General features: G+C 52.9%; 37 non-coding genes across 37 annotated transcripts; all 37 read left to right on the forward strand.

Moving 5' to 3' along the window:
* The first annotated feature begins 504 nt into the window (after window positions 1–504).
* Window positions 505–623, forward strand: LOC135590529 (5S ribosomal RNA). Its single transcript, XR_010477936.1, has one exon. It is a non-coding gene; the product is annotated as a 5S ribosomal RNA (ribosomal RNA).
* Window positions 624–1,167: 544 nt separating this feature from the next.
* LOC135590530 (5S ribosomal RNA) lies at window positions 1,168–1,286 on the forward strand. The gene has a single exon (XR_010477937.1). It is a non-coding gene; the product is annotated as a 5S ribosomal RNA (ribosomal RNA).
* Window positions 1,287–1,830: 544 nt separating this feature from the next.
* On the forward strand, window positions 1,831–1,949 carry LOC135590609 (5S ribosomal RNA). Its single transcript, XR_010478015.1, has one exon. It is a non-coding gene; the product is annotated as a 5S ribosomal RNA (ribosomal RNA).
* A 544-nt stretch (window positions 1,950–2,493) lies between these two features.
* On the forward strand, window positions 2,494–2,612 carry LOC135590863 (5S ribosomal RNA). The gene has a single exon (XR_010478266.1). It is a non-coding gene; the product is annotated as a 5S ribosomal RNA (ribosomal RNA).
* Window positions 2,613–3,156: 544 nt separating this feature from the next.
* LOC135590531 (5S ribosomal RNA) lies at window positions 3,157–3,275 on the forward strand. Its single transcript, XR_010477938.1, has one exon. It is a non-coding gene; the product is annotated as a 5S ribosomal RNA (ribosomal RNA).
* Window positions 3,276–3,819: 544 nt separating this feature from the next.
* On the forward strand, window positions 3,820–3,938 carry LOC135590864 (5S ribosomal RNA). The gene has a single exon (XR_010478267.1). It is a non-coding gene; the product is annotated as a 5S ribosomal RNA (ribosomal RNA).
* Window positions 3,939–4,482: 544 nt separating this feature from the next.
* Window positions 4,483–4,601, forward strand: LOC135590362 (5S ribosomal RNA). The gene has a single exon (XR_010477769.1). It is a non-coding gene; the product is annotated as a 5S ribosomal RNA (ribosomal RNA).
* Window positions 4,602–5,145: 544 nt separating this feature from the next.
* Window positions 5,146–5,264, forward strand: LOC135590532 (5S ribosomal RNA). The gene has a single exon (XR_010477940.1). It is a non-coding gene; the product is annotated as a 5S ribosomal RNA (ribosomal RNA).
* A 544-nt stretch (window positions 5,265–5,808) lies between these two features.
* Window positions 5,809–5,927, forward strand: LOC135591016 (5S ribosomal RNA). Its single transcript, XR_010478404.1, has one exon. It is a non-coding gene; the product is annotated as a 5S ribosomal RNA (ribosomal RNA).
* A 544-nt stretch (window positions 5,928–6,471) lies between these two features.
* Window positions 6,472–6,590, forward strand: LOC135590865 (5S ribosomal RNA). The gene has a single exon (XR_010478269.1). It is a non-coding gene; the product is annotated as a 5S ribosomal RNA (ribosomal RNA).
* Window positions 6,591–7,134: 544 nt separating this feature from the next.
* LOC135590208 (5S ribosomal RNA) lies at window positions 7,135–7,253 on the forward strand. Its single transcript, XR_010477614.1, has one exon. It is a non-coding gene; the product is annotated as a 5S ribosomal RNA (ribosomal RNA).
* A 544-nt stretch (window positions 7,254–7,797) lies between these two features.
* On the forward strand, window positions 7,798–7,916 carry LOC135591300 (5S ribosomal RNA). Its single transcript, XR_010478468.1, has one exon. It is a non-coding gene; the product is annotated as a 5S ribosomal RNA (ribosomal RNA).
* A 481-nt stretch (window positions 7,917–8,397) lies between these two features.
* On the forward strand, window positions 8,398–8,516 carry LOC135589490 (5S ribosomal RNA). Its single transcript, XR_010476898.1, has one exon. It is a non-coding gene; the product is annotated as a 5S ribosomal RNA (ribosomal RNA).
* A 544-nt stretch (window positions 8,517–9,060) lies between these two features.
* Window positions 9,061–9,179, forward strand: LOC135590590 (5S ribosomal RNA). The gene has a single exon (XR_010477997.1). It is a non-coding gene; the product is annotated as a 5S ribosomal RNA (ribosomal RNA).
* A 544-nt stretch (window positions 9,180–9,723) lies between these two features.
* On the forward strand, window positions 9,724–9,842 carry LOC135589829 (5S ribosomal RNA). Its single transcript, XR_010477236.1, has one exon. It is a non-coding gene; the product is annotated as a 5S ribosomal RNA (ribosomal RNA).
* A 544-nt stretch (window positions 9,843–10,386) lies between these two features.
* Window positions 10,387–10,505, forward strand: LOC135591312 (5S ribosomal RNA). The gene has a single exon (XR_010478472.1). It is a non-coding gene; the product is annotated as a 5S ribosomal RNA (ribosomal RNA).
* Window positions 10,506–11,049: 544 nt separating this feature from the next.
* On the forward strand, window positions 11,050–11,168 carry LOC135589517 (5S ribosomal RNA). Its single transcript, XR_010476924.1, has one exon. It is a non-coding gene; the product is annotated as a 5S ribosomal RNA (ribosomal RNA).
* Window positions 11,169–11,712: 544 nt separating this feature from the next.
* On the forward strand, window positions 11,713–11,831 carry LOC135591324 (5S ribosomal RNA). The gene has a single exon (XR_010478480.1). It is a non-coding gene; the product is annotated as a 5S ribosomal RNA (ribosomal RNA).
* Window positions 11,832–12,375: 544 nt separating this feature from the next.
* On the forward strand, window positions 12,376–12,494 carry LOC135590363 (5S ribosomal RNA). The gene has a single exon (XR_010477770.1). It is a non-coding gene; the product is annotated as a 5S ribosomal RNA (ribosomal RNA).
* A 544-nt stretch (window positions 12,495–13,038) lies between these two features.
* On the forward strand, window positions 13,039–13,157 carry LOC135591336 (5S ribosomal RNA). Its single transcript, XR_010478485.1, has one exon. It is a non-coding gene; the product is annotated as a 5S ribosomal RNA (ribosomal RNA).
* A 544-nt stretch (window positions 13,158–13,701) lies between these two features.
* Window positions 13,702–13,820, forward strand: LOC135589831 (5S ribosomal RNA). The gene has a single exon (XR_010477238.1). It is a non-coding gene; the product is annotated as a 5S ribosomal RNA (ribosomal RNA).
* A 544-nt stretch (window positions 13,821–14,364) lies between these two features.
* Window positions 14,365–14,483, forward strand: LOC135591348 (5S ribosomal RNA). The gene has a single exon (XR_010478489.1). It is a non-coding gene; the product is annotated as a 5S ribosomal RNA (ribosomal RNA).
* Window positions 14,484–15,027: 544 nt separating this feature from the next.
* On the forward strand, window positions 15,028–15,146 carry LOC135589518 (5S ribosomal RNA). Its single transcript, XR_010476925.1, has one exon. It is a non-coding gene; the product is annotated as a 5S ribosomal RNA (ribosomal RNA).
* Window positions 15,147–15,690: 544 nt separating this feature from the next.
* On the forward strand, window positions 15,691–15,809 carry LOC135591360 (5S ribosomal RNA). The gene has a single exon (XR_010478492.1). It is a non-coding gene; the product is annotated as a 5S ribosomal RNA (ribosomal RNA).
* Window positions 15,810–16,353: 544 nt separating this feature from the next.
* On the forward strand, window positions 16,354–16,472 carry LOC135590364 (5S ribosomal RNA). The gene has a single exon (XR_010477771.1). It is a non-coding gene; the product is annotated as a 5S ribosomal RNA (ribosomal RNA).
* A 544-nt stretch (window positions 16,473–17,016) lies between these two features.
* Window positions 17,017–17,135, forward strand: LOC135591372 (5S ribosomal RNA). Its single transcript, XR_010478494.1, has one exon. It is a non-coding gene; the product is annotated as a 5S ribosomal RNA (ribosomal RNA).
* A 544-nt stretch (window positions 17,136–17,679) lies between these two features.
* Window positions 17,680–17,798, forward strand: LOC135590365 (5S ribosomal RNA). Its single transcript, XR_010477772.1, has one exon. It is a non-coding gene; the product is annotated as a 5S ribosomal RNA (ribosomal RNA).
* A 544-nt stretch (window positions 17,799–18,342) lies between these two features.
* LOC135589841 (5S ribosomal RNA) lies at window positions 18,343–18,461 on the forward strand. Its single transcript, XR_010477248.1, has one exon. It is a non-coding gene; the product is annotated as a 5S ribosomal RNA (ribosomal RNA).
* Window positions 18,462–19,005: 544 nt separating this feature from the next.
* LOC135589729 (5S ribosomal RNA) lies at window positions 19,006–19,124 on the forward strand. The gene has a single exon (XR_010477136.1). It is a non-coding gene; the product is annotated as a 5S ribosomal RNA (ribosomal RNA).
* Window positions 19,125–19,668: 544 nt separating this feature from the next.
* LOC135589832 (5S ribosomal RNA) lies at window positions 19,669–19,787 on the forward strand. Its single transcript, XR_010477239.1, has one exon. It is a non-coding gene; the product is annotated as a 5S ribosomal RNA (ribosomal RNA).
* Window positions 19,788–20,268: 481 nt separating this feature from the next.
* On the forward strand, window positions 20,269–20,387 carry LOC135589492 (5S ribosomal RNA). Its single transcript, XR_010476899.1, has one exon. It is a non-coding gene; the product is annotated as a 5S ribosomal RNA (ribosomal RNA).
* Window positions 20,388–20,931: 544 nt separating this feature from the next.
* LOC135589730 (5S ribosomal RNA) lies at window positions 20,932–21,050 on the forward strand. Its single transcript, XR_010477137.1, has one exon. It is a non-coding gene; the product is annotated as a 5S ribosomal RNA (ribosomal RNA).
* Window positions 21,051–21,594: 544 nt separating this feature from the next.
* LOC135589834 (5S ribosomal RNA) lies at window positions 21,595–21,713 on the forward strand. The gene has a single exon (XR_010477240.1). It is a non-coding gene; the product is annotated as a 5S ribosomal RNA (ribosomal RNA).
* A 544-nt stretch (window positions 21,714–22,257) lies between these two features.
* On the forward strand, window positions 22,258–22,376 carry LOC135591384 (5S ribosomal RNA). Its single transcript, XR_010478496.1, has one exon. It is a non-coding gene; the product is annotated as a 5S ribosomal RNA (ribosomal RNA).
* A 544-nt stretch (window positions 22,377–22,920) lies between these two features.
* Window positions 22,921–23,039, forward strand: LOC135589519 (5S ribosomal RNA). The gene has a single exon (XR_010476927.1). It is a non-coding gene; the product is annotated as a 5S ribosomal RNA (ribosomal RNA).
* A 544-nt stretch (window positions 23,040–23,583) lies between these two features.
* On the forward strand, window positions 23,584–23,702 carry LOC135591396 (5S ribosomal RNA). The gene has a single exon (XR_010478506.1). It is a non-coding gene; the product is annotated as a 5S ribosomal RNA (ribosomal RNA).
* A 544-nt stretch (window positions 23,703–24,246) lies between these two features.
* On the forward strand, window positions 24,247–24,365 carry LOC135590366 (5S ribosomal RNA). Its single transcript, XR_010477773.1, has one exon. It is a non-coding gene; the product is annotated as a 5S ribosomal RNA (ribosomal RNA).
* Window positions 24,366–24,461: the final 96 nt, after the last annotated feature.

Genomic DNA, 24,461 nt, shown 5'->3' on the forward strand with positions numbered 1-24,461 from the left:
TCTTTTAAGCTTTTCAATTTTTCCAGCATTATGGCCAACAATAAATATGTCATTAACATATATATAGCAGGAGAATAATGAAATCATCATCTAAAAATTTCTTCTTAAAACATACAATGACCAGACATGGTTCTAGGATGGGTGACCCCCTGGGAAGTCCTCGTGTTGCACTCCTTTTTGCGCCCCGAGCGGCCAAAACCTCTCCCGTCGACCTCCGAGGCGATGGTTTTGGGACTCGGAATTTGCCGTGACCGCTACGCAGTCAGTCTCGTGGGGCTCGGAGAGAGCTTTCCGGAATGGGGCCGCAATAGCGATTCCGAGTTCGTTCGAGAAAGTCCCGATGGTTTCGGCGCGCGCTTGCCGTGTCCGGTACGCGGTCGGCCTCGTGGGCATCGGAGGGATCCGACAATGGCGATTCCGAGATCGTTCGAGAGGTTTCGGGGCTCCGGTCGTCGATGCGCCGTCCGCGACGTGCACAAAGGCGAGGGACGACGCACACAAAACGAGTACGATCATACCAGCACTAAAGCACCGGATCCCATCAGAACTCCGAAGTTAAGCCTGTTTGGGCGAGAGTAGTACAAGGATGGGTGACCCCCTGGGAAGTCCTCGTGTTGCACTCCTTTTTGCGCCCCGAGCGGCCAAAAGACTTACTTAAAACTCTCTTTTAAGCTTTTCAATTTTTCCAGCATTATGGCCAACAATAAATATGTCATTAACATATATATAGCAGGAGAATAATGAAATCATCATCTAAAAATTTCTTCATAAAACATACAATGACCAGACATGGTTCTAGGATGGGTGACCCCCTGGGAAGTCCTCGTGTTGCACTCCTTTTTGCGCCCCGAGCGGCCAAAACCTCTCCCGTCGACCTCCGAGGTGATGGTTTTGGGCCTCGGAATTTGCCGTGACCGCTACGCAGTCAGTCTCGTGGAGCTCGGAGAGAGCTTTCCGGAATGGGGCCGCAATAGCGATTCCGAGTTCGTTCGAGAAAGTCCCGATGGTTTCGGCGCGCGCTTGCCATGTCCGTTACGCGGTTGGCCTCGTGGGCATCGGAGGGATCCGACAATGGCGATTCCGAGATCGTTCGAGAGGTTTCGGGGCTCCGGTCGTCGATGCGCCGTCCGCGACGTGCACAAAGGCGAGGGACGACGCACACAAAACGAGTACGATCATACCAGCACTAAAGCACCGGATCCCATCAGAACTCCGAAGTTAAGCCTGTTTGGGCGAGAGTAGTACAAGGATGGGTGACCCCCTGGGAAGTCCTCGTGTTGCACTCCTTTTTGCGCCCCGAGCGGCCAAAAGACTTACTTAAAACTCTCTTTTAAGCTTTTCAATTTTTCCAGCATTATGGCCAACAATAAATATGTCATTAACATATATATAGCAGGAGAATAATGAAATCATCATCTAAAAATTTCTTCATAAAACATACAATGACCAGACATGGTTCTAGGATGGGTGACCCCCTGGGAAGTCCTCGTGTTGCGCTCCTTTTTGCCCCCCGAGCGGCCAAAACCTCTCCCGTCGACCTCCGAGGCGATGGTTTTGGGCCTCGGAATTTGCCGTGACCGATACGCAGTCAGTCTCGTGGGGCTCGGAGAGAGCTTTCCGGAATGGGGCCGCAATAGCGATTCCGAGTTCGTTCGAGAAAGTCCCGATGGTTTCGGCGCGCGCTTGCCGTGTCCGGTACGCGGTCGGCCTCGTGGGCATCGGAGGGATCCGACAATGGCGATTCCGAGATCGTTCGAGAGGTTTCGGGGCTCCGGTCGTCGATGCGCCGTCCGCGACGTGCACAAAGGCGAGGGACGACGCACACAAAACGAGTACGATCATACCAGCACTAAAGCACCGGATCCCATCAGAACTCCGAAGTTAAGCCTGTTTGGGCGAGAGTAGTACAAGGATGGGTGACCCCTTGGGAAGTCCTCGTGTTGCACTCCTTTTTGCGCCCCGAGCGGCCAAAAGACTTACTTAAAACTCTCTTTTAAGCTTTTCAATTTTTCCAGCATTATGGCCAACAATAAATATGTCATTAACATATATATAGCAGGAGAATAATGAAATCATCATCTAAAAATTTCTTCATAAAACATACAATGACCAGACATGGTTCTAGGATGGGTGACCCCTTGGGAAGTCCTCGTGTTGCACTCCTTTTTGCGCCCCGAGCGGCCAAAACCTCTCCCGTCGACCTCCGAGGTGATGGTTTTGGGCCTCGGAATTTGCCGTGACCGCTACGCAGTCAGTCTCGTGGGGCTCGGAGAGAGCTTTCCCGAATGGGGCCGCAATAGCGATTCCGAGTTCGTTCGAGAAAGTCCCGATGGTTTCGGCGCGCGCTTGCCGTGTCCGGTACGCGGTCGGCCTCGTGGGCATCGGAGGGATCCGACAATGGCGATTCCGAGATCGTTCGAGAGGTTTCGGGGCTCCGGTCGTCGATGCGCCGTCCGCGACGTGCACAAAGGCGAGGGACGACGCACACAAAACGAGTACGATCATACCAGCACTAAAGCACCGGATCCCATCAGAACTCCGAAATTAAGCCTGTTTGGGCGAGAGTAGTACAAGGATGGGTGACCCCCTGGGAAGTCCTCGTGTTGCACTCCTTTTTGCGCCCCGAGCGGCCAAAAGACTTACTTAAAACTCTCTTTTAAGCTTTTCAATTTTTCCAGCATTATGGCCAACAATAAATATGTCATTAACATATATATAGCAGGAGAATAATGAAATCATCATCTAAAAATTTCTTCATAAAACATACAATGACCAGACATGGTTCTAGGATGGGTGACCCCCTGGGAAGTCCTCGTGTTGCACTCCTTTTTGCGCCCCGAGCGGCCAAAACCTCTCCCGTCGACCTCCGAGGCGATGGTTTTGGGCCTCGGAATTTGCCGTGACCGCTACGCAGTCAGTCTCGTGGGGCTCGGAGAGAGCTTTCCAGAATGGGGCCGCAATAGCGATTCCGAGTTCGTTCGAGAAAGTCCCGATGGTTTCGGCGCGCGCTTGCCGTGTCCGGTACGCGGTCGGCCTCGTGGGCATCGGAGGGATCCGACAATGGCGATTCCGAGATCGTTCGAGAGGTTTCGGGGCTCCGGTCATCGATGCGCCGTCCGCGACGTGCACAAAGGCGAGGGACGACGCACACAAAACGAGTACGATCATACCAGCACTAAAGCACCGGATCCCATCAGAACTCCGAAGTTAAGCCTGTTTGGGCGAGAGTAGTACAAGGATGGGTGACCCCCTGGGAAGTCCTCGTGTTGCACTCCTTTTTGCTCCCCGAGCGGCCAAAAGACTTACTTAAAACTCTCTTTTAAGCTTTTCAATTTTTCCAGCATTATGGCCAACAATAAATATGTCATTAACATATATATAGCAGGAGAATAATGAAATCATCATCTAAAAATTTCTTCATAAAACATACAATGACCAGACATGGTTCTAGGATGGGTGACCCCCTGGGAAGTCCTCGTGTTGCACTCCTTTTTGCGCCCCGAGCGGCCAAAACCTCTCCCGTCGACCTCCGAGGTGATGGTTTTGGGCCTCGGAATTTGCCGTGACCGCTACGCAGTCAGTCTCGTGGGGCTCGGAGAGAGCTTTCCGGAATGGGGCCGCAATAGCGATTCCGAGTTCGTTCGAGAAAGTCCCGATGGTTTCGGCGCGCGCTTGCCGTGTCCGGTACGCGGTCGGCCTCGTGGGCATCGGAGGGATCCGACAATGGCGATTCCGAGATCGTTCGAGAGGTTTCGGGGCTCCGGTCGTCGATGCGCCGTCCGCGACGTGCACAAAGGCGAGGGACGACGCACACAAAACGAGTACGATCATACCAGCACTAAAGCACCGGATCCCATCAGAACTCCGAAATTAAGCCTGTTTGGGCGAGAGTAGTACAAGGATGGGTGACCCCCTGGGAAGTCCTCGTGTTGCACTCCTTTTTGCGCCCCGAGCGGCCAAAAGACTTACTTAAAACTCTCTTTTAAGCTTTTCAATTTTTCCAGCATTATGGCCAACAATAAATATGTCATTAACATATATATAGCAGGAGAATAATGAAATCATCATCTAAAAATTTCTTCATAAAACATACAATGACCAGACATGGTTCTAGGATGGGTGACCCCCTGGGAAGTCCTCGTGTTGCACTCCTTTTTGCGCCCCGAGCGGCCAAAACCTCTCCCGTCGACCTCCGAGGCGATGGTTTTGGGCCTCGGAATTTGCCGTGACCGCTACGCAGTCAGTCTCGTGGGGCTCGGAGAGAGCTTTCCGGAATGGGGCCGCAATAGCGATTCCGAGTTCGTTCGAGAAAGTCCCGATGGTTTCGGCGCGCGCTTGCCATGTCCGGTACGCGGTCGGCCTCGTGGGCATCGGAGGGATCCGACAATGGCGATTCCGAGATCGTTCGAGAGGTTTCGGGGCTCCGGTCGTCGATGCGCCGTCCGCGACGTGCACAAAGGCGAGGGACGACGCACACAAAACGAGTGCGATCATACCAGCACTAAAGCACCGGATCCCATCAGAACTCCGAAGTTAAGCCTGCTTGGGCGAGAGTAGTGCTAGGATGGGTGACCCCCTGGGACGTCCTCGTGTTGCACTCCTTTTTGCGCCCCGAGCGGCCAAAAGACTTACTTAAAACTCTCTTTTAAGCTTTTCAATTTTTCCAGCTTTATGGCCAACAATAAATATGTCATTAACATATATATAGCAGGAGAATAATGAAATCATCATCTAAAAATTTCTTCATAAAACATACAATGACCAGACATGGTTCTAGGATGGGTGACCCCCTGGGAATTCCTCGTGTTGCACTCCTTTTTGCGCCCCGAGCGGCCAAAACCTCTCCCGTCGACCTCCGAGGCGATGGTTTTGGGCCTCGGAATTTGCCGTGACCGCTACGCAGTCAGTCTCGTGGGGCTCGGAGAGAGCTTTCGGGAATGGGGCCGCAATAGCGATTCCGAGTTCGTTCGAGAAAGTCCCGATGGTTTCGGCGCGCGCTTGCCATGTCCGTTACGCGGTCGGCCTCGTGGGCATCGGAGGGATCCGACAATGGCGATTCCGAGATCGTTCGAGAGGTTTCGGGGCTCCGGTCGTCGATGCGCCGTCCGCGACGTGCACAAAGGCGAGGGACGACGCACACAAAACGAGTACGATCATACCAGCACTAAAGCACCGGATCCCATCAGAACTCCGAAGTTAAGCCTGTTTGGGCGAGAGTAGTACAAGGATGGGTGACCCCCTGGGAAGTCCTCGTGTTGCACTCCTTTTTGCGCCCCGAGCGGCCAAAAGACTTACTTAAAACTCTCTTTTAAGCTTTTCAATTTTTCCAGCATTATGGCCAACAATAAATATGTCATTAACATATATATAGCAGGAGAATAATGAAATCATCATTTAAAAATTTCTTCATAAAACATACAATGACCAGACATGGTTCTAGGATGGGTGACCCCCTGGGAAGTCCTCGTGTTGCACTCCTTTTTGCGCCCCGAGCGGCCAAAACCTCTCCCGTCGACCTCCGAGGCGATGGTTTTGGGCCTCGGAATTTGCCGTGACCGCTACGCAGTCAGTCTCGTGGGGCTCGGAGAGAGCTTTCCGGAATGGGGCCGCAATAGCGATTCCGAGTTCGTTCGAGAAAGTCCCGATGGTTTCGGCGCGCGCTTGCCATGTCCGTTACGCGGTTGGCCTCATGGGCATCGGAGGGATCCGACAATGGCGATTCCGAGATCGTTCGAGAGGTTTCGGGGCTCCGGTCGTCGATGCGCCGTCCGCGACGTGCACAAAGGCGAGGGACGACGCACACAAAACGAGTACGATCATACCAGCACTAAAGCACCGGATCCCATCAGAACTCCGAAGTTAAGCCTGTTTGGGCGAGAGTAGTACAAGGATGGGTGACCCCCTTGTAAGTCCTCGTGTTGCACTCCTTTTTGCGCCCCGAGCGGCCAAAAGACTTACTTAAAACTCTCTTTTAAGCTTTTCAATTTTTCCAGCATTATGGCCAACAATAAATATGTCATTAACATATATATAGCAGGAGAATAATGAAATCATCATCTAAAAATTTCTTCATAAAACATACAATGACCAGACATGGTTCTAGGATGGGTGACCCCCTGGGAAGTCCTCGTGTTGCACTCCTTTTTGCGCCCCGAGCGGCCAAAACCTCTCCCGTCGACCTCCGAGGCGATGGTTTTGGGCCTCGGAATTTGCCGTGACCGCTACGCAGTCAGTCTCGTGGGGCTCAGAGAGAGCTTTCCGGAATGGGGCCGCAATAGCGATTCCGAGTTCGTTCGAGAAAGTCCCGATGGTTTCGGCGCGCACTTGCCGTGTCCGGTACGCGGTCGGCCTCGTGGGCATCGGAGGGATCCGACAATGGCGATTCCGAGATCGTTCGAGAGGTTTCGGGGCTCCGGTCGTCGATGCGCCGTCCGCGACGTGCACAAAGGCGAGGGACGACGCACACAAAACGAGTACGATCATACCAGCACTAAAGCACCGGATCCCATCAGAACTCCGAAATTAAGCCTGTTTGGGCGAGAGTAGTACAAGGATGGGTGACCCCCTGGGAAGTCCTCGTGTTGCACTCCTTTTTGCGCCCCGAGCGGCCAAAAGACTTACTAAAAACTCTCTTTTAAGCTTTTCAATTTTTCCAGCATTATGGCCAACAATAAATATGTCATTAACATATATATAGCAGGAGAATAATGAAATCATCATCTAAAAATTTCTTCATAAAACATACAATGACCAGACATGGTTCTAGGATGGGTGACCCCTTGGGAAGTCCTCGTGTTGCACTCCTTTTTGCGCCCCGAGCGGCCAAAACCTCTCCCGACGACCTCCGAGGCGATGGTTTTGGGCCTCGGAATTTGCCGTGACCGCTACGCAGTCAGTCTCGTGGGGCTCGGAGAGAGCTTTCCGGAATGGGGCCGCAATAGCGATTCCGAGTTCGTTCGAGAAAGTCCCGATGGTTTCGGCGCGCGCTTGCCGTGTCCGGTACGCGGTCGGCCTCGTGGGCATCGGAGGGATCCGACAATGGCGATTCCGAGATCGTTCGAGAGGTTTCGGGGCTCCGGTCGTCGATGCGCCGTACGCGACGTGCACAAAGGCGAGGGACGACGCACACAAAACGAGTACGATCATACCAGCACTAAAGCACCGGATCCCATCAGAACTCCGAAGTTAAGCCTGTTTGGGCGAGAGTAGTACTAGGATGGGTGACCCCTTGGGAAGTCCTCGTGTTGCACTCCTTTTTGCGCCCCGAGCGGCCAAAAGACTTACTTAAAACTCTCTTTTAAGCTTTTCAATTTTTCCAGCATTATGGCCAACAATAAATATGTCATTAACATATATATAGCAAGAGAATAATGAAATCATCATCTAAAAATTTCTTCATAAAACATACAATGACCAGACATGGTTCTAGGATGGGTGACCCCCTGGGAAGTCCTCGTGTTGCACTCCTTTTTGCGCCCCGAGCGGCCAAAACCTCTCCCGTCGACCTCCGAGGCGATGGTTTTGGGCCTCGGAATTTGCCGTGACCGCTACGCAGTCAGTCTCGTGGGGCTCGGAGAGAGCTTTCCGGAATGGGGCCGCAATAGCGATTCCGAGTTCGTTCGAGAAAGTCCCGATGGTTTCGGCGCGCGCTTGCCGTGTCCGGTACGCGGTCGGCCTCGTGGGCATCGGAGGGATCCGACAATGGCGATTCCGAGATCGTTCGAGAGGTTTCGGGGCTCCGGTCGTCGATGCGCCGTCCGCGACGTGCACAAAGGCGAGGGACGACGCACACAAAATGAGTGCGATCATACCAGCACTAAAGCACCGGATCCCATCAGAACTCCGAAGTTAAGCCTGCTTGGGCGAGAGTAGTACTAGGATGGGTGACCCCCTGGGAAGTCCTCGTGTTGCACTCCTTTTTGCGCCCCGAGCGGCCAAAAGACTTACTTAAAACTCTCTTTTAAGCTTTTCAATTTTTCCAGCATTATGGCCAACAATAAATATGTCATTAACATATATATAGCAGGAGAATAATGAAATCATCATCTAAAAATTTCTTCATAAAACATACAATGACCAGACAAGGTTCTAGGATGGGTGACCCCCTGGGAAGTCTTCGTGTTGCACTCCTTTTTGCGCCCCGAGCGGCCAAAACCTCTCCCGTCGACCTCCGAGGCGATGGTTTTGGGCCTCGGAATTTGCCGTGACCGCTACGCAGTCAGTCTCGTGGGGCTCGGAGAGAGCTTTCGGGAATGGGGCCGCAATAGCGATTCCGAGTTCGTTCGAGAAAGTCCCGATGGTTTCGGCGCGCGCTTGCCGTGTCCGGTACGCGGTCGGCCCGGTCGTCGATGCGCCGTCCGCGACGTGCACAAAGGCGAGGGACGACGCACACAAAACGAGTGCGATCATACCAGCACTAAAGCACCGGATCCCATCAGAACTCCGAAGTTAAGCCTGTTTGGGCGAGAGTAGTACTAGGATGGGTGACCCCATGGGAAGTCCTCGTGTTGCACTCCTTTTTGCGCCCCGAGCGGCCAAAAGACTTACTTAAAACTCTCTTTTAAGCTTTTCAATTTTTCCAGCATTATGGCCAACAATAAATATGTCATTAACATATATATAGCAGGAGAATAATGAAATCATCATCTAAAAATTTCTTCATAAAACATACAATGACCAGACATGGTTCTAGGATGGGTGACCCCCTGGGAAGTCCTCGTTTTGCACTCCTTTTTGCGCCCCGAGCGGCCAAAACCTCTCCCGACGACCTCCGAGGCGATGGTTTTGGGCCTCGGAATTTGCCGTGACCGCTACGCAGTCAGTCTCGTGGGGCTCGGAGAGAGCTTTCCGGAATGGGGCCGCAATAGCGATTCCGAGTTCGTTCGAGAAAGTCCCGATGGTTTCGGCGCGCGCTTGCCGTGTCCGGTACGCGGTCGGCCTCGTGGGCATCGGAGGGATCCGACAATGGCGATTCCGAGATCGTTCGAGAGGTTTCGGGGCTCCGGTCGTCGATGCGCCGTACGCGACGTGCACAAAGGCGAGGGACGACGCATACAAAACGAGTACGATCATACCAGCACTAAAGCACCGGATCCCATCAGAACTCCGAAGTTAAGCCTGTTTGGGCGAGAGTAGTACAAGGATGGGTGACCCCCTGGGAAGTCCTCGTGTTGCACTCTTTTTTGCGCCCCGAGCGGCCAAAAGACTTACTTAAAACTCTCTTTTAAGCTTTTCAATTTTTCAAGCATTATGGCCAACAATAAATATGTCATTAACATATATATAGCAGGAGAATAATGAAATCATCATCTAAAAATTTCTTCATAAAACATACAATGACCAGACATGGTTCTAGGATGGGTGACCCCCTGGGAATTCCTCGTGTTGCACTCCTTTTTGCGCCCCGAGCGGCCAAAACCTCTCCCGTCGACCTCCGAGGCGATGGTTTTGGGCCTCGAAATTTGCCGTGACCGCTACGCAGTCAGTCTCGTGGGGCTCGGAGAGAGCTTTCGGGAATGGGGCCGCAATAGCGATTCCGAGTTCGTTCGAGAAAGTCCCGATGGTTTCAGCGCGCGCTTGCCGTGTCCGGTACGCGGTCGGCCTCGTGGGCATCGGAGGGATCCGACAATGACGATTCCGAGATCGTTCGAGAGGTTTCGGGGCTCCGGTCATCGATGCGCCGTCCGCGACGTGCACAAAGGCGAGGGACGACGCACACAAAACGAGTGCGATCATACCAGAACTAAAGCACCGGATCCCATTAGAACTCCGAAGTTAAGCGTGCTTGGGCGAGAGTAGTACTAGGATTGGTGACCCCCTGGGAAGTCCTCGTGTTGCACTCCTTTTTGCGCCCCGAGCGGCCAAAAGACTTACTTAAAACTCACTTTTAAGCTTTTCAATTTTTCCAGCATTATGGCCAACAATAAATATGTCATTAACATATATATAGCAGGAGAATAATGAAATCATCATCTAAAAATTTCTTCATAAAACATACAATGACCAGACATGGTTCTAGGATGGGTGACCCCCTGGGAAGTCCTCGTGTTGCACTCCTTTTTGCGCCCCGAGCGGCCAAAACCTCTCCCGTCGACCTCCGAGGCGATGGTTTTGGGCCTCGGAATTTGCCGTGACCGCTACGCAGTCAGTCTCGTGGGGCTCGGAGAGAGCTTTCCGGAATGGGGCCGCAATAGCGATTCCGAGTTCGTTCGAGAAAGTCCCGATGGTTTCGGCGCGCGCTTGCCATGTCCGTTACGCGGTCGGCCTCGTGGGCATCGGAGGGATCCGACAATGGCGATTCCGAGATCGTTCGAGAGGTTTCGGGGCTCCGGTCGTCGATGCGCCGTCCGCGACGTGCACAAAGGCGAGGGACGACGCACACAAAACGAGTGCGATCATACCAGCACTAAAGCACCGGATCCCATCAGAACTCCGAAGTTAAGCCTGCTTGGGCGAGAGTAGTACTAGGATGGGTGACCCCCTGGGAAGTCCTCGTGTTGCACTCCTTTTTGCGCCCCGAGCGGCCAAAAGACTTACTTAAAACTCTCTTTTAAGCTTTTCAATTTTTCCAGCATTATGGCCAACAATAAATATGTCATTAACATATATATAGCAGGAGAATAATGAAATCATCATCTAAAAATTTCTTCATAAAACATACAATGACCAGACATGGTTCTAGGATGGGTGACCCCCTGGGAAGTCCTCGTGTTGCACTCCTTTTTGCGCCCCGAGCGGCCAAAACCTCTCCCGTCGACCTCCGAGGCGATGGTTTTGGGCCTTGGAATTTGCCGTGACCGCTACGCAGTCAGTCTCATGGGGCTCGGAGAGAGCTTTCCGGAATGGGGCCGCAATAGCGATTCCGAGTTCGTTCGAGAAAGTCCCGATGGTTTCGGCGCGCGCTTGCCGTGTCCGGTACGCGGTCGGCCTCGTGGGCATCGGAGGGATCCGACAATGGCGATTCCGAGATCGTTCGAGAGGTTTCGGGGCTCCGGTCGTCGATGCGCCGTCCGCGACGTGCACAAAGGCGAGGGACGACACACACAAAATGAGTGCGATCATACCAGCACTAAAGCACCGGATCCCATTAGAACTCCGAAGTTAAGCCTGCTTGGGCGAGAGTAGTACTAGGATGGGTGACCCCCTGGGAAGTCCTCGTTTTGCACTCCTTTTTGCGCCCCGAGCGGCCAAAAGACTTACTTAAAACTCTCTTTTAAGCTTTTCAATTTTTCCAGCATTATGGCCAACAATAAATATGTCATTAACATATATATAGCAGGAGAATAATGAAATCATCATCTAAAAATTTCTTCATAAAACATACAATGACCAGACAAGGTTCTAGGATGGGTGACCCCCTGGGAAGTCTTCGTGTTGCACTCCTTTTTGCGCCCCGAGCGGCCAAAACCTCTCCCGTCGACCTCCGAGGCGATGGTTTTGGGCCTCGGAATTTGCCGTGACCGCTACGCAGTCAGTCTCGTGGGGCTCGGAGAGAGCTTTCCGGAATGGGGCCGCAATAGCGATTCCGAGTTCGTTCGAGAAAGTCCCGATGGTTTCGGCGCGCGCTTGCCGTGTCCGGTACGCGGTCGGCCTCGTGGGCATCGGAGGGATCCGACAATGGCGATTCCGAGATCGTTCGAGAGGTTTCGGGGCTCCGGTCGTCGATGCGCCGTCCGCGACGTGCACAAAGGCGAGGGACGACGCACAAAAAACGAGTGCGATCATACCAGCACTAAAGCACCGGATCCCATCAGAACTCCGAAGTTAAGCCTGCTTGGGCGAGAGTAGTACTAGGATGGGTGACCCCCTGGGAAGTCCTCGTGTTGCACTCCTTTTTGCGCCCCGAGCGGCCAAAAGACTTACTAAAAACTCTCTTTTAAGCTTTTCAATTTTTCCAGCATTATGGCCAACAATAAATATGTCATTAACATATATATAGCAGGAGAATAATGAAATCATCATCTAAAAATTTCTTCATAAAACATACAATGACCAGACATGGTTCTAGGATGGGTGACCCCCTGGGAAGTCCTCGTGTTGCACTCCTTTTTGCGCCCCGAGCGGCCAAAACCTCTCCCGACGAACTCCGAGGCGATGGTTTTGGGCCTCGGAATTTGCCGTGACCGCTACGCAGTCAGTCTCGTGGGGCTCGGAGAGAGCTTTCCGGAATGGGGCCGCAATAGCGATTCCGAGTTCGTTCGAGAAAGTCCCGATGGTTTCGGCGCGCGCTTGCCGTTTCCGGTACGCGGTCGGCCTCGTGGGCATCGGAGGGATCCGACAATGGCGATTCCGAGATCGTTCGAGAGGTTTCGGGGCTCCGGTCGTCGATGCGCCGTCCGCGACGTGCACAAAGGCGAGGGACGACGCACACAAGACGAGTGCGATCATACCAGCACTAAAGCACCGGATCCCATCAGAACTCCGAAGTTAAGCCTGCTTGGGCGAGAGTAGTGCTAGGATGGGTGACCCCCTGGGACGTCCTCGTGTTGCACTCCTTTTTGCGCCCCGAGCGGCCAAAAGACTTACTTAAAACTCTCTTTTAAGCTTTTCAATTTTTCCAGCATTATGGCCAACAATAAATATGTCATTAACATATATATAGCTGGAGAATAATGAAATCATCATCTAAAAATTTCTTCATAAAACATACAATGACCAGACATGGTTCTAGGATGGGTGACCCCCTGGGAAGTCCTCGTGTTGCACTCCTTTTTGCGCCCCGAGCGGCCAAAACCTCTCCCGTCGACCTCCGAGGCGATGGTTTTGGGCCTCGGAATTTGCCGTGACCGCTACGCAGTCAGTCTCGTGGGGCTCGGAGAGAGCTTTCCGGAATGGGGCCGCAATAGCGATTTCGAGTTCGTTCGAGAAAGTCCCGATGGTTTCGGCGCGCGCTTGCCATGTCCGGTACGCGGTCGGCCTCGTGGGCATCGGAGGGATCCGACAATGGCGATTCCGAGATCGTTCGAGAGGTTTCGGGGCTCCGGTCGTCGATGCGCCGTCCGCGACGTGCACAAAGGCGAGGGACGACGCACACAAAACGAGTGCGATCATACCAGCACTAAAGCACCGGATCCCATCAGAACTCCGAAGTTAAGCCTGCTTGGGCGAGAGTAGTACTAGGATGGGTGACCCCCTGGGAAGTCCTCGTGTTGCACTCCTTTTTGCGCCCCGAGCGGCCAAAAGACTTACTTAAAACTCTCTTTTAAGTTTTTCAATTTTTCCAGCATTATGGCCAACAATAAATATGTCATTAACATATATATAGCAGGAGAATAATGAAATCATCATCTAAAAATTTCTTCATAAAACATACAATGACCAGACATGGTTCTAGGATGGGTGACCCCCTGGGAAGTCCTCGTGTTGCACTCCTTTTTGCGCCCCGAGCGGCCAAAACCTCTCCCGTCGACCTCCGAGGCGATGGTTTTGGGCCTCGAAATTTGCCGTGACCGCTACGCAGTCAGTCTCGTGGGGCTCGGAGAGAGCTTTCGGGAATGGGGCCGCAATAGCGATTCCGAGTTCGTTCGAGAAAGTCCCGATGGTTTCAGCGCGCGCTTGCCGTGTCCGGTACGCGGTCGGCCTCGTGGGCATCGGAGGGATCCGACAATGACGATTCCGAGATCGTTCGAGAGGTTTCGGGGCTCCGGTCATCGATGCGCCGTCCGCGACGTGCACAAAGGCGAGGGACGACGCACATAAAACGAGTGCGATCATACCAGAACTAAAGCACCGGATCCCATTAGAACTCCGAAGTTAAGCGTGCTTGGGCGAGAGTAGTACTAGGATTGGTGACCCCCTGGGAAGTCCTCGTGTTGCACTCCTTTTTGCGCCCCGAGCGGCCAAAAGACTTACTTAAAACTCACTTTTAAGCTTTTCAATTTTTCCAGCATTATGGCCAACAATAAATATGTCATTAACATATATATAGCAGGAGAATAATGAAATCATCATCTAAAAATTTCTTCATAAAACATACAATGACCAGACATGGTTCTAGGATGGGTGACCCCCTGGGAAGTCCTCGTGTTGCACTCCTTTTTGCGCCCCGAGCGGCCAAAACCTCTCCCGTCGACCTCCGAGGCGATGGTTTTGGGCCTCGGAATTTGCCGTGACCGCTACGCAGTCAGTCTCGTGGGGCTCGGAGAGAGCTTTCCGGAATGGGGCCGCAATAGCGATTCCGAGTTCGTTCGAGAAAGTCCCGATGGTTTCGGCGCGCGCTTGCCATGTCCGTTACGCGGTCGGCCTCGTGGGCATCGGAGGGATCCGACAATGGCGATTCCGAGATCGTTCGAGAGGTTTCGGGGCTCCGGTCGTCGATGCGCCGTCCGCAACGTGCACAAAGGCGAGGGACGACGCACACAAAACGAGTGCGATCATACCAGCACTAAAGCACCGGATCCCATCAGAACTCCGAAGTTAAGCCTGCTTGGGCGAGAGTAGTACTAGGATGGGTGACCCCCTGGGAAGTCCTCGTGTTGCACTCCTTTTTGCGCCCCGAGCGGCCAAAAGACTTACTTAAAACTCTCTTTTAAGCTTTTCAATTTTTCCAGCATTATGGCCAACAATAAATATGTCATTAACATATATATAGCAGGAGAATAATGAAATCATCATCTAAAAATTTCTTCATAAAACATACAATGACCAGACATGGTTCTAGGATGGGTGACCCCCTGGGAAGTCCTCGTGTTGCACTCCTTTTTGCGCCCCGAGCGGCCAAAACCTCTCCCGTCGACCTCCGAGGCGATGGTTTTGGGCCTCGGAATTTGCCGTGACCGCTACGCAGTCAGTCTCATGGGGCTCGGAGAGAGCTTTCCGGAATGGGGCCGCAATAGCGATTCCGAGTTCGTTCGAGAAAGTCCCGATGGTTTCGGCGCGCGCTTGCCGTGTCCGGTACGCGGTCGGCCTCGTGGGCATCGGAGGGATCCGACAATGGCGATTCCGAGATCGTTCGAGAGGTTTCGGGGCTCCGGTCGTCGATGCGCCGTCCGCGACGTGCACAAAGGCGAGGGACGACGCACACAAAATGAGTGCGATCATACCAGCACTAAAGCACCGGATCCCATTAGAACTCCGAAGTTAAGCCTGCTTGGGCGAGAGTAGTACTAGGATGGGTGACCCCCTGGGAAGTCCTCGTTTTGCACTCCTTTTTGCGCCCCGAGCGGCCAAAAGACTTACTTAAAACTCTCTTTTAAGCTTTTCAATTTTTCCAGCATTATGGCCAACAATAAATATGTCATTAACATATATATAGCAGGAGAATAATGAAATCATCATCTAAAAATTTCTTCATAAAACATACAATGACCAGACAAGGTTCTAGGATGGGTGACCCCCTGGGAAGTCTTCGTGTTGCACTCCTTTTTGCGCCCCGAGCGGCCAAAACCTCTCCCGTCGACCTCCGAGGCGATGGTTTTGGGCCTCAGAATTTGCCGTGACCGCTACGCAGTCAGTCTCGTGGGGCTCGGAGAGAGCTTTCCGGAATGGGGCCGCAATAGCGATTCCGAGTTCGTTCGAGAAAGTCCCGATGGTTTCGGCGCGCGCTTGCCGTGTCCGGTACGCGGTCGGCCTCGTGGGCATCGGAGGGATCCGACAATGGCGATTCCGAGATCGTTCGAGAGGTTTCGGGGCTCCGGTCGTCGATGCGCCGTCCGCGACGTGCACAAAGGCGAGGGACGACGCACAAAAAACGAGTGCGATCATACCAGCACTAAAGCACCGGATCCCATCAGAACTCCGAAGTTAAGCCTGCTTGGGCGAGAGTAGTACTAGGATGGGTGACCCCCTGGGAAGTCCTCGTGTTGCACTCCTTTTTGCGCCCCGAGCGGCCAAAAGACTTACTAAAAACTCTCTTTTAAGCTTTTCAATTTTTCCAGCATTATGGCCAACAATAAATATGTCATTAACATATATATAGCAGGAGAATAATGAAATCATCATCTAAAAATTTCTTCATAAAACATACAATGACCAGACATGGTTCTAGGATGGGTGACCCCCTGGGAAGTCCTCGTGTTGCACTCCTTTTTGCGCCCCGAGCGGCCAAAACCTCTCCCGACGAACTCCGAGGCGATGGTTTTGGGCCTCGGAATTTGCCGTGACCGCTACGCAGTCAGTCTCGTGGGGCTCGGAGAGAGCTTTCCGGAATGGGGCCGCAATAGCGATTCCGAGTTCGTTCGAGAAAGTCCCGATGGTTTCGGCGCGCGCTTGCCGTGTCCGGTACGCGGTCGGCCTCGTTGGCATCGGAGGGATCCGACAATGGCGATTCCGAGATCGTTCGAGAGGTTTCGGGGCTCCGGTCGTCGATGCGCCGTCCGCGACGTGCACAAAGGCGAGGGACGACGCACACAAGACGAGTGCGATCATACCAGCACTAAAGCACCGGATCCCATCAGAACTCCGAAGTTAAGCCTGCTTGGGCGAGAGTAGTGCTAGGATGGGTGACCCCCTGGGACGTCCTCGTGTTGCACTCCTTTTTGCGCCCCGAGCGGCCAAAAGACTTACTTAAAACTCTCTTTTAAGCTTTTCAATTTTTCCAGCATTATGGCCAACAATAAATATGTCATTAACATATATATAGCTGGAGAATAATGAAATCATCATCTAAAAATTTCTTCATAAAACATACAATGACCAGACATGGTTCTAGGATGGGTGACCCCCTGGGAAGTCCTCGTGTTGCACTCCTTTTTGCGCCCCGAGCGGCCAAAACCTCTCCCGTCGACCTCCGAGGCGATGGTTTTGGGCCTCGGAATTTGCCGTGACCGCTACGCAGTCAGTCTCGTGGGGCTCGGAGAGAGCTTTCCGGAATGGGGCCGCAATAGCGATTTCGAGTTCGTTCGAGAAAGTCCCGATGGTTTCGGCGCGCGCTTGCCATGTCCGGTACGCGGTCGGCCTCGTGGGCATCGGAGGGATCCGACAATGGCGATTCCGAGATCGTTCGAGAGGTTTCGGGGCTCCGGTCGTCGATGCGCCGTCCGCGACGTGCACAAAGGCGAGGGACGACGCACACAAAACGAGTGCGATCATACCAGCACTAAAGCACCGGATCCCATCAGAACTCCGAAGTTAAGCCTGCTTGGGCGAGAGTAGTACTAGGATGGGTGACCCCCTGGGAAGTCCTCGTGTTGCACTCCTTTTTGCGCCCCGAGCGGCCAAAAGACTTACTTAAAACTCTCTTTTAAGTTTTTCAATTTTTCCAGCATTATGGCCAACAATAAATATGTCATTAACATATATATAGCAGGAGAATAATGAAATCATCATCTAAAAATTTCTTCATAAAACATACAATGACCAGACATGGTTCTAGGATGGGTGACCCCCTGGGAAGTCCTCGTGTTGCACTCCTTTTTGCGCCCCGAGCGGCCAAAACCTCTCCCGACGACCTCCGAGGCGATGGTTTTGGGCCTCGGAATTTGCCGTGACCGCTACGCAGTCAGTCTCGTGGGGCTCGGAGAGAGCTTTCCGGAATGGGACCGCAATAGCGATTCCGAGTTCGTTCGAGAAAGTCCCGATGGTTTCGGCGCGCGCTTGCCGTGTCCGGTACGCGGTCGGCCTCGTGGGCATCGGAGGGATCCGACAATGGCGATTCCGAGATCGTTCGAGAGGTTTCGGGGCTCCGGTCGTCGATGCGCCGTCCGCGACGTGCACAAAGGCGAGGGACGACGCACACAAAACGAGTGCGATCATACCAGCACTAAAGCACCGGATCCCATCAGAACTCCGAAGTTAAGCCTGCTTGGGCGAGAGTAGTGCTAGGATGGGTGACCCCCTGGGACGTCCTCGTGTTGCACTCCTTTTTGCGCCCCGAGCGGCCAAAAGACTTACTTAAAACTCTCTTTTAAGCTTTTCAATTTTTCCAGCATTATGGCCAACAATAAATATGTCATTAACATATATATAGCTGGAGAATAATGAAATCATCATCTAAAAATTTCTTCATAAAACATACAATGACCAGACATGGTTCTAGGATGGGTGACCCCCTGGGAAGTCCTCGTGTTGCACTCCTTTTTGCGCCCCGAGCGGCCAAAACCTCTCCCGACGAACTCCGAGGCGATGGTTTTGGGCCTCGGAATTTGCCGTGACCGCTACGCAGTCAGTCTCGTGGGGCTCGGAGAGAGCTTTCCGGAATGGGGCCGCAATAGCGATTCCGAGTTCGTTCGAGAAAGTCCCGATGGTTTCGGCGCGCGCTTGCCGTGTCCGGTACGCGGTCGGCCTCGTGGGCATCGGAGGGATCCGACAATGGCGATTCCGAGATCGTTCGAGAGGTTTCGGGGCTCCGGTCGTCGATGCGCCGTCCGCGACGTGCACAAAGGCGAGGGACGACGCACACAAAACGAGTGCGATCATACCAGCACTAAAGCACCGGATCCCATCAGAACTCCGAAGTTAAGCCTGCTTGGGCGAGAGTAGTACTAGGATTGGTGACCCCCTGGGAAGTCCTCGTGTTGCACTCCTTTTTGCGCCCCGAGCGGCCAAAAGACTTACTTAAAACTCACTTTTAAGCTTTTCAATTTTTCCAGCATTATGGCCAACAATAAATATGTCATTAACATATATATAGCAGGAGAATAATGAAATCATCATCTAAAAATTTCTTCATAAAACATACAATGACCAGACATGGTTCTAGGATGGGTGACCCCCTGGGAAGTCCTCGTTTTGCACTCCTTTTTGCGCCCCGAGCGGCCAAAACCTCTCCCGACGACCTCCGAGGCGATGGTTTTGGGCCTCGGAATTTGCCGTGACCGCTACGCAGTCAGTCTCGTGGGGCTCGGAGAGAGCTTTCCGGAATGGGGCCGCAATAGCGATTCCGAGTTCGTTCGAGAAAGTCCCGATGGTTTCGGCGCGCGCTTGCCGTGTCCGGTACGCGGTCGGCCTCGTGGGCATCGGAGGGATCCGACAATGGCGATTCCGAGATCGTTCGAGAGGTTTCGGGGCTCCGGTCGTCGATGCGCCGTACGCGACGTGCACAAAGGCGAGGGACGACGCATACAAAACGAGTACGATCATACCAGCACTAAAGCACCGGATCCCATCAGAACTCCGAAGTTAAGCCTGCTTGGGCGAGAGTAGTACTAGGATGGGTGACCCCCTGGGAAGTCCTCGTGTTGCACTCCTTTTTGCGCCCCGAGCGGCCAAAAGACTTACTTAAAACTCTCTTTTAAGTTTTTCAATTTTTCCAGCATTATGGCCAACAATAAATATGTCATTAACATATATATAGCAGGAGAATAATGAAATCATCATCTAAAAATTTCTTCATAAAACATACAATGACCAGACATGGTTCTAGGATGGGTGACCCCCTGGGAAGTCCTCGTGTTGCACTCCTTTTTGCGCCCCGAGCGGCCAAAACCTCTCCCGTCGACCTCCGAGGCGATGGTTTTGGGCCTCGAAATTTGCCGTGACCGCTACGCAGTCAGTCTCGTGGGGCTCGGAGAGAGCTTTCGGGAATGGGGCCGCAATAGCGATTCCGAGTTCGTTCGAGAAAGTCCCGATGGTTTCAGCGCGCGCTTGCCGTGTCCGGTACGCGGTCGGCCTCGTGGGCATCGGAGGGATCCGACAATGACGATTCCGAGATCGTTCGAGAGGTTTCGGGGCTCCGGTCATCGATGCGCCGTCCGCGACGTGCACAAAGGCGAGGGACGACGCACATAAAACGAGTGCGATCATACCAGAACTAAAGCACCGGATCCCATTAGAACTCCGAAGTTAAGCGTGCTTGGGCGAGAGTAGTACTAGGATTGGTGACCCCCTGGGAAGTCCTCGTGTTGCACTCCTTTTTGCGCCCCGAGCGGCCAAAAGACTTACTTAAAACTCACTTTTAAGCTTTTCAATTTTTCCAGCATTATGGCCAACAATAAATATGTCATTAACATATATATAGCAGGAGAATAATGAAATCATCATCTAAAAATTTCTTCATAAAACATACAATGACCAGACATGGTTCTAGGATGGGTGACCCCCTGGGAAGTCCTCGTGTTGCACTCCTTTTTGCGCCCCGAGCGGCCAAAACCTCTCCCGTCGACCTCCGAGGCGATGGTTTTGGGCCTCGGAATTTGCCGTGACCGCTACGCAGTCAGTCTCGTGGGGCTCGGAGAGAGCTTTCGGGAATGGGGCCGCAATAGCGATTCCGAGTTCGTTCGAGAAAGTCCCGATGGTTTCGGCGCGCGCTTGCCGTGTCCGGTACGCGGTCGGCCCGGTCGTCGATGCGCCGTCCGCGACGTGCACAAAGGCGAGGGACGACGCACACAAAACGAGTGCGATCATACCAGCACTAAAGCACCGGATCCCATCAGAACTCCGAAGTTAAGCCTGTTTGGGCGAGAGTAGTACTAGGATGGGTGACCCCATGGGAAGTCCTCGTGTTGCACTCCTTTTTGCGCCCCGAGCGGCCAAAAGACTTACTTAAAACTCTCTTTTAAGCTTTTCAATTTTTCCAGCATTATGGCCAACAATAAATATGTCATTAACATATATATAGCAGGAGAATAATGAAATCATCATCTAAAAATTTCTTCATAAAACATACAATGACCAGACATGGTTCTAGGATGGGTGACCCCCTGGGAAGTCCTCGTTTTGCACTCCTTTTTGCGCCCCGAGCGGCCAAAACCTCTCCCGACGACCTCCGAGGCGATGGTTTTGGGCCTCGGAATTTGCCGTGACCGCTACGCAGTCAGTCTCGTGGGGCTCGGAGAGAGCTTTCCGGAATGGGGCCGCAATAGCGATTCCGAGTTCGTTCGAGAAAGTCCCGATGGTTTCGGCGCGCGCTTGCCGTGTCCGGTACGCGGTCGGCCTCGTGGGCATCGGAGGGATCCGACAATGGCGATTCCGAGATCGTTCGAGAGGTTTCGGGGCTCCGGTCGTCGATGCGCCGTACGCGACGTGCACAAAGGCGAGGGACGACGCATACAAAACGAGTACGATCATACCAGCACTAAAGCACCGGATCCCATCAGAACTCCGAAGTTAAGCCTGCTTGGGCGAGAGTAGTACTAGGATGGGTGACCCCCTGGGAAGTCCTCGTGTTGCACTCCTTTTTGCGCCCCGAGCGGCCAAAAGACTTACTTAAAACTCTCTTTTAAGTTTTTCAATTTTTCCAGCATTATGGCCAACAATAAATATGTCATTAACATATATATAGCAGGAGAATAATGAAATCATCATCTAAAAATTTCTTCATAAAACATACAATGACCAGACATGGTTCTAGGATGGGTGACCCCCTGGGAAGTCCTCGTGTTGCACTCCTTTTTGCGCCCCGAGCGGCCAAAACCTCTCCCGTCGACCTCCGAGGCGATGGTTTTGGGCCTCGAAATTTGCCGTGACCGCTACGCAGTCAGTCTCGTGGGGCTCGGAGAGAGCTTTCGGGAATGGGGCCGCAATAGCGATTCCGAGTTCGTTCGAGAAAGTCCCGATGGTTTCAGCGCGCGCTTGCCGTGTCCGGTACGCGGTCGGCCTCGTGGGCATCGGAGGGATCCGACAATGACGATTCCGAGATCGTTCGAGAGGTTTCGGGGCTCCGGTCATCGATGCGCCGTCCGCGACGTGCACAAAGGCGAGGGACGACGCACATAAAACGAGTGCGATCATACCAGAACTAAAGCACCGGATCCCATTAGAACTCCGAAGTTAAGCGTGCTTGGGCGAGAGTAGTACTAGGATTGGTGACCCCCTGGGAAGTCCTCGTGTTGCACTCCTTTTTGCGCCCCGAGCGGCCAAAAGACTTACTTAAAACTCACTTTTAAGCTTTTCAATTTTTCCAGCATTATGGCCAACAATAAATATGTCATTAACATATATATAGCAGGAGAATAATGAAATCATCATCTAAAAATTTCTTCATAAAACATACAATGACCAGACATGGTTCTAGGATGGGTGACCCCCTGGGAAGTCCTCGTGTTGCACTCCTTTTTGCGCCCCGAGCGGCCAAAACCTCTCCCGTCGACCTCCGAGGCGATGGTTTTGGGCCTCGGAATTTGCCGTGACCGCTACGCAGTCAGTCTCGTGGGGCTCGGAGAGAGCTTTCCGGAATGGGGCCGCAATAGCGATTCCGAGTTCGTTCGAGAAAGTCCCGATGGTTTCGGCGCGCGCTTGCCATGTCCGTTACGCGGTCGGCCTCGTGGGCATCGGAGGGATCCGACAATGGCGATTCCGAGATCGTTCGAGAGGTTTCGGGGCTCCGGTCGTCGATGCGCCGTCCGCAACGTGCACAAAGGCGAGGGACGACGCACACAAAACGAGTGCGATCATACCAGCACTAAAGCACCGGATCCCATCAGAACTCCGAAGTTAAGCCTGCTTGGGCGAGAGTAGTACTAGGATGGGTGACCCCCTGGGAAGTCCTCGTGTTGCACTCCTTTTTGCGCCCCGAGCGGCCAAAAGACTTACTTAAAACTCTCTTTTAAGCTTTTCAATTTTTCCAGCATTATGGCCAACAATAAATATGTCATTAACATATATATAGCAGGAGAATAATGAAATCATCATCTAAAAATTTCTTCATAAAACATACAATGACCAGACATGGTTCTAGGATGGGTGACCCCCTGGGAAGTCCTCGTGTTGCACTCCTTTTTGCGCCCCGAGCGGCCAAAACCTCTCCCGTCGACCTCCGAGGCGATGGTTTTGGGCCTCGGAATTTGCCGTGACCGCTACGCAGTCAGTCTCATGGGGCTCGGAGAGAGCTTTCCGGAATGGGGCCGCAATAGCGATTCCGAGTTCGTTCGAGAAAGTCCCGATGGTTTCGGCGCGCGCTTGCCGTGTCCGGTACGCGGTCGGCCTCGTGGGCATCGGAGGGATCCGACAATGGCGATTCCGAGATCGTTCGAGAGGTTTCGGGGCTCCGGTCGTCGATGCGCCGTCCGCGACGTGCACAAAGGCGAGGGACGACGCACACAAAATGAGTGCGATCATACCAGCACTAAAGCACCGGATCCCATTAGAACTCCGAAGTTAAGCCTGCTTGGGCGAGAGTAGTACTAGGATGGGTGACCCCCTGGGAAGTCCTCGTTTTGCACTCCTTTTTGCGCCCCGAGCGGCCAAAAGACTTACTTAAAACTCTCTTTTAAGCTTTTCAATTTTTCCAGCATTATGGCCAACAATAAATATGTCATTAACATATATATAGCAGGAGAATAATGAAATCATCATCTAAAAATTTCTTCATAAAACATACAATGACCAGACAAGGTTCTAGGATGGGTGACCCCCTGGGAAGTCTTCGTGTTGCACTCCTTTTTGCGCCCCGAGCGGCCAAAACCTCTCCCGTCGACCTCCGAGGCGATGGTTTTGGGCCTCAGAATTTGCCGTGACCGCTACGCAGTCAGTCTCGTGGGGCTCGGAGAGAGCTTTCCGGAATGGGGCCGCAATAGCGATTCCGAGTTCGTTCGAGAAAGTCCCGATGGTTTCGGCGCGCGCTTGCCGTGTCCGGTACGCGGTCGGCCTCGTGGGCATCGGAGGGATCTGACAATGGCGATTCCGAGATCGTTCGAGAGGTTTCGGGGCTCCGGTCGTCGATGCGCCGTCCGCGACGTGCACAAAGGCGAGGGACGACGCACAAAAAACGAGTGCGATCATACCAGCACTAAAGCACCGGATCCCATCAGAACTCCGAAGTTAAGCCTGCTTGGGCGAGAGTAGTACTAGGATGGGTGACCCCCTGGGAAGTCCTCGTGTTGCACTCCTTTTTGCGCCCCGAGCGGCCAAAAGACTTACTAAAAACTCTCTTTTAAGCTTTTCAATTTTTCCAGCATTATGGCCAACAATAAATATGTCATTAACATATATATAGCAGGAGAATAATGAAATCATCATCTAAAAATTTCTTCATAAAACATACAATGACCAGACATGGTTCTAGGATGGGTGACCCCCTGGGAAGTCCTCGTGTTGCACTCCTTTTTGCGCCCCGAGCGGCCAAAACCTCTCCCGACGAACTCCGAGGCGATGGTTTTGGGCCTCGGAATTTGCCGTGACCGCTACGCAGTCAGTCTCGTGGGGCTCGGAGAGAGCTTTCCGGAATGGGGCCGCAATAGCGATTCCGAGTTCGTTCGAGAAAGTCCCGATGGTTTCGGCGCGCGCTTGCCGTGTCCGGTACGCGGTCGGCCTCGTTGGCATCGGAGGGATCCGACAATGGCGATTCCGAGATCGTTCGAGAGGTTTCGGGGCTCCGGTCGTCGATGCGCCGTCCGCGACGTGCACAAAGGCGAGGGACGACGCACACAAGACGAGTGCGATCATACCAGCACTAAAGCACCGGATCCCATCAGAACTCCGAAGTTAAGCCTGCTTGGGCGAGAGTAGTGCTAGGATGGGTGACCCCCTGGGACGTCCTCGTGTTGCACTCCTTTTTGCGCCCCGAGCGGCCAAAAGACTTACTTAAAACTCTCTTTTAAGCTTTTCAATTTTTCCAGCATTATGGCCAACAATAAATATGTCATTAA

Source organism: Musa acuminata, chromosome BXJ1-8 (genome assembly GCF_036884655.1).
Source record: "Musa acuminata AAA Group cultivar baxijiao chromosome BXJ1-8, Cavendish_Baxijiao_AAA, whole genome shotgun sequence".
Lineage (NCBI taxonomy): Eukaryota > Viridiplantae > Streptophyta > Magnoliopsida > Zingiberales > Musaceae > Musa > Musa acuminata.